The 14566-nt window shown below is 54.6% G+C and overlaps 1 protein-coding gene across 3 annotated transcripts in view; it reads right to left on the reverse strand.

Annotated features, from left to right (window-relative positions):
* SUSD4 (sushi domain containing 4) overlaps nt 1-14566 on the reverse strand; it is a 93612-nt gene that overhangs the window by 17340 nt on the left and 61706 nt on the right. The window lies entirely within an intron of this gene.

A 14566-nucleotide genomic window follows, 5' to 3' on the forward strand; every position in this document is an offset into this window, starting at 1 on the left:
CCGTGCCGAGCTGTGCGCATGCCTGTGTGTGAGCGCGTGTGCACATGTGTGAGCGCGTGTGTGTGCACGTGCTTGTGTGAGCACATGTGCAAGTGCGTGCGTGTGCCAAGTGTGCGGGCATGTGTGCAAGCGTGTGTGTGTGCATGTGTGTGAGCGTGTGTGTGTCCATGTGCTTGTGTGAGCGCACGTGCGAGGGTGTGCATGTGTGTGAGCACATGCACGTGTGCACACACTGGGCATGGCTCTACGTCACACACAGAAAATAAACAGCCACGTTTTCCGCCAACAAGGCCGCTTCTAAGGTTTGCACAGTGTTTCCTAGTGTTCTGGAAAAACAAACTGCTGTTCCGTGAACCAATCTGAGAACGGGCTTAGAAACTGCGGGTGTGAGGAAAGAAGAAAGGGGAGGCCGGGGGGCGGGCAGATGAGCAGAGCGCAAGCTGGGGGCTGAGAGGGCATGACCGCCGGGGGTCCCCGGGTGACCCCACAGCAGCTCTACAAAGTGTAAAGCACTCTCTCCTGGGTTCGAATCCCGCTCAGCAGATGCACGGCATTTACGTGGCCTGGTTCTGAGCCTAGGTTCCCGTGGCTTGTGAAACAGAAGCCGTAACCCTGTGCAGGCTTCCCCAAATGACGGATGAGGCCTCCAACCCTGATGAGCAGTCAAGGTCATGCTCAGCTATGCTGCGGGCAGGGAAGTGATTACAGCCACAGCCCACGGGGCACCACCGTGGGGGCCACCCACGCGCTGCACACCTGACCCTAACAACCACTTTGCAAAGCAGGGGTCCCCGTGCAAGTAAGGGAATCCAGCTCAGAGGGGCGAAGTCACTCGCCCAAGGTCACCCAGCGAATAAACTGCCCGGCTGGGGTCTGACCTTAAGTGAGGCCACCCTGAAGCCACACTCCCTCCCGAGTTCTCAGTGGGATCTTGACTGAGTGGGGAAGTGGGGTGCAGACCACCCCAGGGCAGACGTACAAGCAGTGACTTATCTGTTGGGCTGTGTGCGGGCAGGTCGGAGGTCAAAAGAGGCAGAGGGACAGGAGGCGGGGAGCCCCCTGGGCTCAGGGGGCATGGTGGGTGCCGTGCGCTGGCCAGAGGGGACACTAGCCTGGGACAGGGCTATGGACAGAGTCTAGAGGAGGCCGGCCAGCCGGGGCCGGGACGCCTTAAGGAGAGTGAGCCCTTCCAAATCAGAAGCAGGTAGAGGGAAGGCTGAGGGCGTCTGCCTCTTCCTCAGCCAAGGGGAGAGCTTGGGGTGTGGGCCGGACTGTGACACTGGAGTCCTAATGCCGACTACCCGTGAACATGACCTCACTCGGAAACTGAGTGTGCGGCAGGTGAAATCAAGTTGAGACGAGGTCCTGCTGCTGGGGAGTCGGCCCTTAATCCACGGGGCTGGTGTCCCTGCAGGAGAGGCACAGAGGGCACACAGCCACGTGTGACAATGAGCAAGGGACGCGGCGGCCTCCCTGGAAGCCAGACCAGGCCAGGAAGGACCGCAGAAGGAAAATGGCCCTGTGGACCCTTGGGTCCTGGGCTTCCAGCCCCCAGAACGGCGAGAAAATCTGATCCTGCTGTTGTAGTTCACCCCGTATGTGGTACCTTGTAGACAGCGGCTCCGGGCCAGGACACAAGCCTGGAGGCGAGGCTGAGCCCCTGGGTCCCCGGCGAAGCAGCCCACCGGACCCAGAGGGTTTCCTGGGTCAGCTGGACCCCGAGATTCCCTCACAGGGACAGTCAACCAGCCACGAGCGTCCCTGTGGGCAGGCTGAGACAGGCCGCAGCGGGCAGGGGGACAGTGACACAGACCTGAGGCCCGGGAGCCCTGGCGGACATCACCGTCATGCCTCTCCGGGCGGTGCCCACACAGCCAGGCTGGGGACAGTACAGGGTCGCCCGCGGTTAACCAGAGGGCCGGGGTCCCGAAATGTCAGGCGGAGGTGGAGTGAGATCCCACTCACGCTCCTCGCCCCGGCGGCCTACAGAACTCCACAGAATTCCCGGTTGCTGGGCTATCTACCATGCACCTTTCTTCCCAGTTCCACTCCCGGTATGAAAACACAGACGGACAAACGCTCACTTGTGACCGCCCGCACGGGGGACTAGTTTAAGATCCATGTTGCGATTTAACCGCCTTCTCAGCTACAATTGGGGCGATGGTCCTACCTTCCCGACACCTGCACCTGTCACATCCCTTCCCGCGAGCGGAAAAGACGTTGGGAATCGCGTTCGGTTCCAGCCATCAGAACGAGCTGGCCGGCACATGCCGAGTCCTGCGGTGTTTTCAGGGGCCACAGAAGGGGAGCTGTCACTCTGATGGAAATCCAGGCACAATTCATCTTTTTGTAAAAACAAAACCAAGAACAACAAAAACGCTTCCTCCTGCACCGAGAGAGGAAATGGTTATGAACACAGGAATCACGGTTTCAGGTTCTCCAAAACGAACAATTCCAGACACCATAACAGGCGTGGAAACGTGTGCAAGGCTTACCTGCCTGTCACGCAAATGTCTAGTTCCTGTGGGAAAGATGCAATTCTGGAGACCACCTGTGAAGACAGGCGGGGGTGGGGGCCGGAGCCGGGGAAGAGTGACCCCAAGCCACCCCGCTGAACGCTCCCGGTGACGTCCCGCCTGGAAGAGGCCGGGACTGACCCGAGGGACCTGTCCCTGTCTGTGGTGCACCTGACTGACCGCAAGAGGCTATGTGACCATGGAGTACAAGTCGCCTGACTTCCCAGAGAGGAAGGAAAGACAGAAATTCTGCCCGGAGCAGCGACAGAGAGGATACCGTGGAGTTTAGGGACAAACAGCGGGATTTTCCCACTTGTCCCGGCCACCTAGTTTCCGAGCATGACAAAGTTGCTCCCGAGGCACGAGCTCGTGGCTCAAACCACGGGCCACCACTGTGCTACCGCTCAGTTCCACATCCCTTCAGTGACCAACACCTGAACACAAGATGAAAACCTTGGCTGGCTCATCCCTGAGCTTTTCAAAACCAAGAGGAGGCTGGAGGGCAGAGCAAGACGCCGTTGGTGGGAGCCACAGACGGCGAAAGAGAGAGACTGGTCCCCACTCACATCCTAACAACACACCGGGCCTGGGTCGCGAGATCTCCCGTGTCCTGGAAGTGGTGGGGGTCAGGCCAGCTCAGAAGAGCGAGCCCCGGGGGACGCTTGTGTGTGTGTGGGTTTCCCGCCGTGGACACGTGGCCTTGCTGCAGAGAGCTGGCCTCCGGTCACAGCCTCACACGGGCTTCATCAGACCCACAGCGCCGGCTGACCCGGCACTCACCCTCGTCCCGGGCCCTGCATCTGACCACTTCCCATGCAGACGTGACAGCGTGCGGCCCCAGGGCCCCAGGCCCACCACACCCAGTGCCGCCGCCCTGGGGCCAGGATGCCTGCGGGTAGGGCTGAGGGGCGCAGGGCTGGAGTCTAGGGGACCCCCTCTCTGGAGAGGAGTCTGCAGGGGCGGGGGGGGGGTGGCCCTCGTTCCCTGACTTGGTGGGAGAAACCAGTCCAGAGCTGGCCAGCTCCCATCCTCCGCCAGTCCCTCTGCCGTTGGTGGAAATCCCTCCATTTGAAAGGGGTGGGGAACCAAGGAAGCCTGGGGGGCTGGTGGCCAGGTGTGTCCACGGAGGGAACAGGCAGCAAGGCGCCCAGACAGGGCTGCGAGGGCTCCAGCCACCAACAGGGACCTGGACAGGAGGAGGAAGCTCGGGGCCACCAGCCCGTGAAGTAGCAGCAGGGGGCCTGAGGGCCCCTTTCTGCTCAAGAGACAGGAGCAAGGCCTTTTGGTTTCTGGGGACAGAAAGATCGGTGTTTCTGGATTCCATACAGGAAAAAAGAGGATTAGAAGGATGAAGTTTCTCAATGCCAGAGCACAGCCAGCTATTGAGCACGCGAGATGGGGGTGGGGAGGGCTACGGTGGCAAAAATGCCGCCAGAGGCAGACACGTGAGCGCAGCGATGGCGGGAGATGCCAGTGTTCCTGCGATCGTGCCGCAGCGACGCGGAGCCCTGCGTGGGGACGGTGTGCGGTCGCCTTCCCTCGCGTGTGAACAACGCACTAGAAAGTCTGCCCCGTCTAACATGAACCCTGCCGGGTCACGTATAGGCGGCACCAACAGAGCTCACAGCCAGGCGCGCGCCCACGCGGGGGGGGGGGGGGGGGGGCAGGGCGCGTTCTCGGCCCCAAGCCGCCTCTGCGCCATTTCCCAGGGGCTCCTGGCCAACGTCACTAACACAGGAGAGGGCGGGGCCCAGGCCAGGACACATGCTTGTCCTCACAGAGCACTGACAACTGTCTTGCTTCCGAGAATAAGATCTAATCTTAGCTGGGCTCCTCACTAGGGCTCGAAATCAGCCGTTTCGCGCAGACCAGAAGGCTGGGGGCCTGAGGAGGCGGGAGTTTGCATGTGACCCGCAGGCCATTTCACTCCCCGGTCTCCAGGTCCTCAGAGGCAGAGCTACAGGAACGGTTTTCATGCTTCACGCTGACACGCTCACCCTCCGGTGGAAACACAGGATGCAAACACGTAAAACACAGTGCCGGTGGGAGTTCAGGAACAGCTAGCTCCAGCCTCCCTGCTCCTCGGGGAGCCCCGCCTCTGGGCCTCCGGGCCTCCAGGCCTCCGGGCAGGGGTTCAGGGCCCTCTGACCAGGTAGTCCTGGCCCCGGTAAACCTTTTACATTAGGGAGGGGGGGGGGTGCGGGCGGATAAACAGCCTCCCTCCGTCTTCCCTGAATAGGAGCCCCAGGGCTACACCGAGTTAGGAAGAGGGCATTCGTTGCTCTTCGTGTTCTGATTCAATCTCATACTGAACCCTGAGCGGCAGGGTCGGACATGTGTCTGCAAGGGGCTTGAGAGCCCAGGCCCGGCTGAGGTGGGGGGTCCGGCGGGTGAGGATGGCCAGCTGGTCACTGCTCTTCCCACCACCGCAGGCAGGTGCATGTCCGGCCGGGGAAGGAGGGGGGAGGAAGGAACGCCCACGTTGACCCCCTACATTTGCAGCGTGGCTCGGGCCCAACAAAGAGCGTGTCCTCCCTCCTCGACAACGTCGTCCGATCACAGAGCATGTCCTCCCTCCTCGATAAGAGAACGTCGTACAGAGTACGTCGTACGTGACATGTGACAGAAAGCCCGGTGCCCCGAGCACCAGGGGGCGGAGAAGCCGGCACGAGCCGCAGAAGGGGCACCGCCAGGGGAGCTCCGGCCGCCCCGCAGGGCCTGCTCCTTCCGCAAAGGGCGAGCGGCAGGGCCCAGAGCCGTTCCGAGGCTACAGGAGGTGCCTGGTGCAGGACCACCCTGCGCAGCCACGGCTCCCTCCGCGGGGATGGGGCCCTGGGTCCTGCGGGCGGTTGCGGGGCCTCTCCTCGTGCCCCCTCCCCTCTGCAGCCTCTCTGGGAGCAGAGCGTTCTGGGCAGGAGCAGAGTCGCGGATGTGGCTCCGGGAGGAGCGGGGGGCCCGCATCGAAAAGACGGACCCGCGGAGCCAGACTTAGAACCCAGACCCTGGCTTCCAGCAGGTGCGCTGGGCCCCGGGAGCCGGGAAGAGCTGCGGGCTCCCCCCTCCACCCCCCCCCACCCCGGGAGCAGGAACCTTGGGAGAGGGTACACGCCATCCGAGCCTCAGTTTCCTCATCTGCCGGATGGCAGCACATGTGTCGTGACACTCGTGGCACTCGTCAGGGTGAGGCGCCTCCGGGGGGGCGTGGGGCGGTGTCCAGGCCCGTGGAATGAATCAAAGGGAGGTCCCGCCGGTGGCCGTTCACCGTGTCGTCCCCACGCTGCTTGTAGGAAGGCCAAGTGTGAGTTCTCCCTGTTGGAGAGCGTGGGTGAGGAGGGGGCACAGAGAGGCAGGGAGGGGGTGGGCGCGGGTGCAGACCCAGGGGCTGGCACGCCCTCCCAGGCGGGGACACACCCAGTCAACCGGTGGGTCGCTACTGCTTCATTTCTGCCAAGGAGGCGCAGCGGGGCGTGGGGAAGGGCAGAAAGGGAGGCGGGTGTCTAAGGAATTCCAGACGGATGGTCCAAACTCAGCGCCAGGAAATCCCGCTGGGGGCTCGGTTCCGCCAAGTTACTTAGAGTCCGGTGCCGGAGAGTTTCCGGTTAACCCAGGGATCCGATTCTTCAGTGTCTTTCCGGGGACCCAGGGCAGGAAGACCGTGGAGACGCCCCTCCCCCTGGCTGGCTGGTCTGGTGACACGGAGGGTCCCGCCTGGTTTGGGGCGGACCCAGCGATACGTGACCTCACAGCCAAGAGAGCGCACGGCACCCTTCTTCACAACGACTCCTGGTGTGCTCCAGGGCTCCTTTAAGACTGGACGGCGCTGGCACGGGGTGGGCGCCCTTGGGTGCATCCTGGACCCCGAGGGGCTCCGGCGGGTCGCATCGAGGGGCCCACACTCCCTGCTGCGTGTCTGCTGTTCCCGGCACAGGGTCGCCTCGGCGGTGCCACTGCGCGAGGCCCAGGTTCCTGCAGGGAAATCGCACTGGGGGCTCTGGGACCCCCCAGGTCCTGACTCCGCTCCACCGTAGCCAGACCTTCACATCCACACTGGCTCTCGGTTTTGATCCTAAACTGGAACCTTTCCAGTTATTTCACATTTGGCCAAACAGGGTTTTTCAGGTTCTTATTTTTTGCTCTTTCTCTTGCAGAAGGACGTGGACCTGAACGGACCCCTGGGCGCTGGCAGGTTCTCAGGAAATTGAGTGCTGCGTTCCTGTAATTTGAGGCTGAAACCGTGGGTTAAACCTGCATCCCTGAGCCTGTGCGCTCTCAAGTGAGCAGAAGGGAAAAAATCACTTCAGACAATTTGAGCGGTGGGACTGGTCGGATTTAGAAACAAACTTTCCCATGTTCAGCTGCTAATGGGGTCAGCTTTGCTTGTTCCGTGGGGGAAATGCCAGCCCGGCGCCTGTTGAAAAGTTCTGCACTGGCAAAGCCATGGCCCGAGTCACCGCAAATGGCACCTTCGTGCCCGCGGATCCTGGGGTGATTTAGTCCCTGTTTGGGAAAAACAAACAGAGGCACGACCCCCGGGGCCAGGCTCCCCACCTTCCCAGATGCCCCTGCTCCCCGCCTTCTTCTTCTTCCTCACCGAGGTCCCAGTGACACACAGTATTACATTACCTGTGCAACACACTGATTTGACATTTGCAAACACAGCGAAATGGCCACCGCAGCAAGTCTGGTGACCCGTGTCACCACACACCGTTAATACAACATCGCTGGGTATGTTCCCCACGCTGTTTATAACTGGGAGTTTGTATTTCCTGACCCCTCCCCCCATTGCACCCACCCCACCCCTACCAGCCACTAAATATGTTCTCTCAATCTAGGAGTCTGGGTTTTGTTTTGTTTTTTAGGTTCCACACGAGAGTGAAACCATGCAGTATTTGTCTGACATTTTAACATAAAACTCGTCCCTGCCATTGCAAATGGCAAGGTCTGATTGCTGATTTTATGGCTGAGTAATATTCCATTGTGTATAAAGACCACATCTTTCTTACCCATTCATCTACTGATGGACAATTAGGTTGTTTCTATTTCTTGGCTACTGTAAATAATGTTCCAGTAAACACTGGGGTGCATGTATCCCTCTGAATTAGTGTTCTTGTGCTCCTTGGGTAAATACCCAGAAGTGGAATTGCTGGGTCATAGGGTAGATCTATTTCTAATTTTTTTGAGGAAACTCCGTACTGTTCTCCATGGTGGCTGCACCAGTCTGCACTCCCACCAACAGTGCCACGAGGGTTCCCCTCTCTCCGCATCCTCGCCGACACCTGTTGTTTCTTGTGTTGTTGGTTCTGGCCATCCTGACAGGTGTGAGGCGACATCTCATCATGGTTTTGATTTGTATTTCCCTGATGAGAAGTGACGTTGAGCATCTTTTCATGGGTCTGTTTGCCATCTGGATGTCTTCTTTGGGAAAATATCTGTTCAGATCTTTTACCCATTTTTAACTCAACGGTTTGGGGGTGTTTGTTGTTATTGAGTTGCATGAGTTCTTTATATATTTTGGATATTAACCTCTCATCGGTCATACGATTAGCAAACATCTTCTCCCACTCAGTAGGCTACCTCTTCATTTTCTCGGTGGCTTCCTTCATGGCAGCATTTTATTTTGATGTAATCCCGCCTGCTTAGTTTCGCTTTGGCTTCCTTTATCTTTGGAGTCAGGGCCAAGAAAACCTCACTGAGGCAGGTGTCAAGGAGCTTACCACCTCTGTTTTCTTCTAGGATTTTTATGGTTTCAGACCTCACACTCAGGTCTTTAATCCACGTTGACTTTATTTTTGTATATGTTGTAAGAAAGTGGTCCAGTTTCATTCTTTTGCATGTAGCTGTCAGGTTCTCCCAGCGCCATTTGTTGAAGAGATTTTCTTTTCCCCATCGTGTATTCTTGCCTTCTTTGTCGTAAGGTAATTGACCATATAATTGTGGGTTTATCTCTGGGATCTCTATTCTGCTCTATCCATGTCTATTTTTGTGCCAGGACCACACTGCTCTAATTGCTACAGCTTTGTAATACAGTTTGAAATCAGGGAGTGGGATACCTTTGGCTTTACTCTTCTTTTTCAAGACTCTTTTGGCTATCTAGGGTCTTTTGTGGTTCCACACAAATTTTAGGATGATTTGTTCTATTTCTGTGAAGAAACGCCATTGGAATTTTGACAGCTTTGAATCCGTAGATTGCCTTGGCTAGCATGGACACTGTAACAAATCTGTTCTTCTAACCCATGAGTATGGAATGTCTTTCCATTTGTTCGTGTCACCTTCAGTTTCTTTCATCAAAGTCTTACAGTTTTCAGTGTACCAGTCTTTCACCTCCTTGGTTAGATTTATTCCTAGGTATTTTACTCTTCTTTCATTTCTAATTTTACAGAAAGGCAGACCGCCGCATGCAGCGCCTCACTTGAACGTGTTGAGTCTTGGAAGCTTGACTGCCCTACACTCTCCCACAAATGGACTTTGAGAGCTTGTTGGGAGGTCCGAGGAGGTGAACACAGCCACTTGTATGCCTTTGACCGTCCTCCTCTATTAGGGAAGGTCGTCCGCTTCTACTAAGTGTGCAGCTTCGGGAGGGACACATGTGGAGAGCTAAGGGGGGAAGGGGACACCTGCCCAGCCAGCCAGACCAGCCAAATCAACCTTGGTGATCAATGGGTGACAAATGTCATAGCCAGATCACCCTCTCATCCCATTTGATTCTTTCTGATGTGATTGTAAATGACACTGTTTTCTTGATTTCTCTGACGGTTTGCTATTCGTGTATAGAAAAGCAGCAGATATTTGTATATTAATATTGTGTCCAGCAACTTCTACTAAGTTCATTTATTCTAACAGTTTTTTGGTGGAGTCTTCAGAGTTTTCTATATATAGTGTCATGTCATCTACACACAGTAGCAGTTTTACTTTTTCTTTATATGCCTTTATTTTTTTTCCTTGCCTAATTGCTCTGACTAGCACTTCCAGTACTATGTTGAATGAAAGAGGGAGAAGGGGCATCCTTGTCTTGTCCCTGACGTTAGAGGAAAAGTTTTCAGCTTTTCATTGTTGAGTGTATTAGCTCTGAGTTTGTCATATTACGACTTTCATTACCTTGAGGTACATTCCTTCTACACACACTCTGTGGAGAGTTTTTATCACAAAAGGATGTTGAATATTGACAAATGCTTTTCCTGCATCTATTGAAATGACCGCGTGATTTTTACCTTCTGTTTTGTTAATGTGGCGTGTCACGATGACTGACTTACAAATGTTGACCACTCTTGCATCCCTGGAATAAATCCCACTTGATCATTGTATGTGATCTTCTAAATATATTGTTGAACTCATTTTGCTAATACCTTGTTGATGATTTTTACATGACTGTTCATCGGGGATACTGGCTTATGATTATCTTGTGTTGTCATTATCTGGTTTTAGTATCAGGGTAATGCTGGCCTTGTAAAATGACTTTGGAAGCATTTTCTCCTCTTCAGTGTTTTGGAAGAGTTTGAGAAGGATTGCCATTAAATCTTTGAATGTCTGATAGAATTCACCACTGAAACTAACTGGTACTGGACTTTGGTTTCTTGGGAGGTTTTTGATCACTGACTCAATCTTCTTACTAGTAATCAGTCTATTCAGATTTTCTTCATGATTCAGTCTGGGAAGATCATAAGTTTCTAGGAATTTATCCATTTTTTTCTATGTTGTCCAATTTTGTTGGTATAGAATTGTTATAGTAGCCCCTTTTATCTTCTGTATTTGTGTGCTGTTGGCTGTAACTTCTCCTCTTTCATTTCTGATTTTATTTGAGGCCTTTCTCCTTTTTACTGGTGAATCTGGCTAAAAGTTTGTCAATTTTGTTTATTTTTTCAAAAAACTAGCTCTTAGTTTCATTGATCTTTCTATTATCATTTGAGTCTCTATTTCATTTATTTCCTTCCTGATCTTTATTATATCCTTCTTTCTGCTAACTTTGGGTTTTGCTCGTTCTTCTTCTAGTTCCTTTAGGTGTAAATTGTTTATTTGAGATTTCTCTGGTGTCTTGAGGTAGACTTGTATTGTTATGAACTTTTCCCTTAGAACCATTGTTGCTGTATCCTGCAGATTTCACTATGTCACATTTCTTTTTTTCATTTGTGTCTACGTATTTTTTTTTTACTTCTCCTTTGATTTTTTTCTATGACCCAGCACTTGTTCAGTAACGTGTTATTTAATCTCCACGTATTTGTTTTCCCAGTTTTTCTTCTTGTAATTGATTTCTAGTTTTATACCATTGTGGTCAGAAAAGATACTTGATAGGATGTCAGTCTTCTTGTGTTTATTACGACTTGCTTTGTGGCTTAACACGTGATGTGTCCTGGACACAGAGTTCCACGTGTACTTGAGAAGAATGTGTAATCTGCTGGTTTGGGGTGGAGTACCGTGTATACGTCTGTTAAGCCCATCTGGTATAATGTGTCATTTGAGGTTGATGTTTCCTGATTGATTTTCTGTGTGATGATCTGTCTACTGATGTAAGCGGGTGTTAAAGTCCCTTGGTATCACTGTATTGCTATAAATCTCTTCTTGTAGGTCTGCTAATATTTGCTTTAACTACTTAGGGGCTCCTATGTTGGGTACATATGTATTTATAAATGCTGTACCTTCTTGGTGGATTGACACCTGTATCATCATATAGTGTCGTTCATTGTCTTTTATTATAACCTTCGTTTTAAAGCCTCGCGTCTATTTTTCAATGATGGAGCGATACTGTGGTTCAAGACTATGATTTCAGGTGCTTCGTCCCCTGCCCCCAGCACAGCTACAGGGAACGCGTGCTCCAGGACCTTCCGCTCTCAGTGCGGCAAGTGTCCTGACCTTGGACACATGACCTGGGCCTTCAGCAAAGCTGCTGGAGCTTCTCCTTCTGAAATGTGAACCCCTCATGAGGCCAGGCATCCATCCTGGGGTCACGGACACCTTGGGGGGGCCATCGGAGCTGGAGAAGCCTGACCTCACCAGGTGCCCTCCAGCCGAGTGAGGCCAAGAGGCACCATGTGGCAGAAGAGCCAGGACCCAGGGGTGGAGGGTCTGGACAGGTCAGGTTGTCCTTCAAGGTGTCAGACCTGGTCTGTGACAGGAGACACTACCCTGGTGGGCTCTCCACCGTGACGGGGAGATGGCGGGTCCTGGGGACAACAGCGAGCGGCCTCCATCTGGCCTCACGTGCCCTGCAGCTAGGATTCCCACAGGACGAACAACGACATAGGAGTCCCTTCCTATGTGTTTTTTCAAAATTTTTTCACTCTTTACAAAATGGCTATAAAAACACCCCGTTGTTTCCCTGTTGGACGTAAAGCAATCAGAATTTAATTGGATAAAGTGCCCTGGTGATTAGGAACATGAGCTCTGAGGTGACAGAGACCCATGTCTGAGTCCCAGCTCGCCCACTTACTGGTGGTGTGAACTGGCGAGTTTCTGGAACTTTACAAGCCTGGGTCTGCCCATCGGTGAAGTGGGTTAAAACAGCACCTGTCTCACTAGGAAGACTGAGTTACTGTGTCCAACACTGTGACACATAGTAAGCTCTCAAAATTAATGCAAATTGCTGTGGTTCAGGGTTTCTGTCATCTGGGATTCGTCTTATCTGCAAACACCAGAGCAGCGAGAACAGTCACAACGTACGAGCAGAAAAGCTCGGTACTCTGTTCGCACAGCCATGTCCAGACCGGCCTCCGTATCTAAATTCTGAGCACAGTGATAACGGCGGCCACTTGGAGGACCACTCACCGACTCCGAACTCGTTACACGTGGAGCCTCGCAGTCTCGGGAGGAACATAACCATCTGCCCCATTTGGCAGGTGCGGAAATGGGGACGGACGAGCCAAGTGACCCACCCTGGGGCAAAGCGATGAAGGGGGAGACCCAGGACGGGAGCCCGCCCGGAGGGTCTGATGGCGGTGCACTCCCTTGCTCAGTGTGCCACCTGCCTCTTGGCCCTCTGTGTGACCCCTTCTCCTGGCCCTTGGCAGGTTTGGAAAGCTGGGGCTGGGGGAGCTGCAGGACAGGCACACGGACAGCCAATGGGCTGGGGGTCACGGTGAGCCCGGAAAGCGCCGCGGCACAGCCGTCCAGACCCGGGCACTCGGGGGCCAGATAGCCCCATATTTAGAAGCCCCTGAGAGCTTCCTGCTTCCCCAGCACCGTGCACAGATTTCCACTAGGCCATCAAGAAAAATCCGATTGTGAGCTCGGAAAGATGCACACCGAGGGGGAAACAGTGGCACGTGCAAGGGGCAGAGCCCTTCAGGACGGTTCACCGACCACGCACGCCCAGTGACTATGTTGTACAAATAGGGCCCTGCCCCCCACAAACATGGCACACGATCCCGGCGGAGCTGAAGAAACACCGACGCCGGGGCCCCGCTGGATAACCTGTCGTAAAGTCGCACTTGTTACTTTGAACCATCGTTTAATTCAGCCCCGTTTCTATCAAGTCTTGAGACAAAAAGCCTTCAGGCTGCACCGTGGCTCTGGGTCCAGGACCGTGGCTCTGGGGTCTCCAGCTGGTTAGCAGTGCAAGGTCCCGCACCTGGGTCTGGCAGGTGTTTTATGGCACCGTGCGGGCGAATAAAGGTGATCTAAACGCACACGACAAAACTCCAGGAAGGACTCGGCATTTGCGACGCAGGCGGCCCCCTGGGCCACGGCCCTCGCTGGCGGGGGCCGCGGCCCACCTCCCCGTTCAGACCTCCAAGTTTGCCGTACCTGTTCACACCGTGTTCTCCAGGCTCCACAAAAACAAGCGTTCAGAGTTTCAAAACGGAGCTGATCAGAACGCGACCGACTTGAAGAGGTGTGAAAACTGGCATTTTGAACTGACGGGATCCCGCCAACGACTCCCTCCACCGAGTCTCTGTTTCTGGTTGTCTGTGCAGGGAGACGCTTCCGGACCTCAGAGTCCCCTCTCCTGGACCCAGGCTCACCTCAGCCTGCGGTCCAGATGGGGGGGGGGGCACAGGACGCCCCACCCTGAGGTTAGGGTCGCCGGTTTAACGAGTGAGAACACCGCACACTGGGTTATATCAACTTCAAATTTAACAAAGTAATTTTCCACCATGAGTTAAGAGCACTTTCCAGGCACGTTCACAGTAAGAAATAGTTTGCTGTTGGGGCGCCTGGGGGGCTCAGTCGGTTGAGCGTCCGACTTCAGCTCAGTCAGGATCTCACGGTTCGTGGGTTCGAGCCCCGGGTTGGGCTCAGTGCTGACAGCTCAGAGCCTGGAGGCTGCTTCGGATTCTTGTCTCCCTCTCTCTCTGCTGCTCCCCTGCTCTGCTCTGTCTCTCTCTTTCTCAAAAATAAATACACATTAAAAACATTTTTTTAAATTTTTTTTTAACGTTTATTTATTTTTGAGACAGAGAGAGATAGAGCATGAACGGGGGAGGGGCAGAGAGAGAGGGAGACACAGAATCGGAAACAGGCTCCAGGCTCCGAGCCATCAGCCCAGAGCCTGACGCGGGGCTCGAACTCCCGGACCGCGAGATCGTGACCTGGCTGAAGTCGGACGCTTAACCGACTGCGCCACCCAGGCGCCCCAAAACATTTTTTTAAGAAATCATTTGCTGTTTATCTAAAACTCAGATTTAACTGTGCACCCACATCTCTTCTGACATGTCCCCTGGAGGTTGACCCCGGGGGATTTGGGATGGGTGGGCAGTGGGGGCTGGGCTCTGAGGACACCCCTGCCGCTGGTGGTCCGGCAGCCCCTCTCCCCCCTCCCTGTCCACGCTCCACCCCCCCTCCCCTACTCCAAGTCCAAATCCGTGGGGGAGGCGCTTCCCGGAACCCCCAGCCTCTTCCCGCGCCTCACGCACACCCTGGAGAGAACGCCATGTTGTCGTGTCTTGCTTCCCACGAGAGGCCACACGAGCTGTGGACGGGCTCCTGGTGGAGCTCTCGTTTTCTTCTCCCCACCGGGCTCAGACGCCCAGAAGAAAACTTCTGTTTGTTTGATCATAATTTCAAGACCCACATTAAAGCCAGGGCCGAGCCAGCAGGCCCGCCTTTCCTGGCGGAAGTCT

The sequence above is a fragment of the Felis catus genome, chromosome F1, assembly GCF_018350175.1.
Source record: "Felis catus isolate Fca126 chromosome F1, F.catus_Fca126_mat1.0, whole genome shotgun sequence".
Classification (NCBI taxonomy): domain Eukaryota; kingdom Metazoa; phylum Chordata; class Mammalia; order Carnivora; family Felidae; genus Felis; species Felis catus.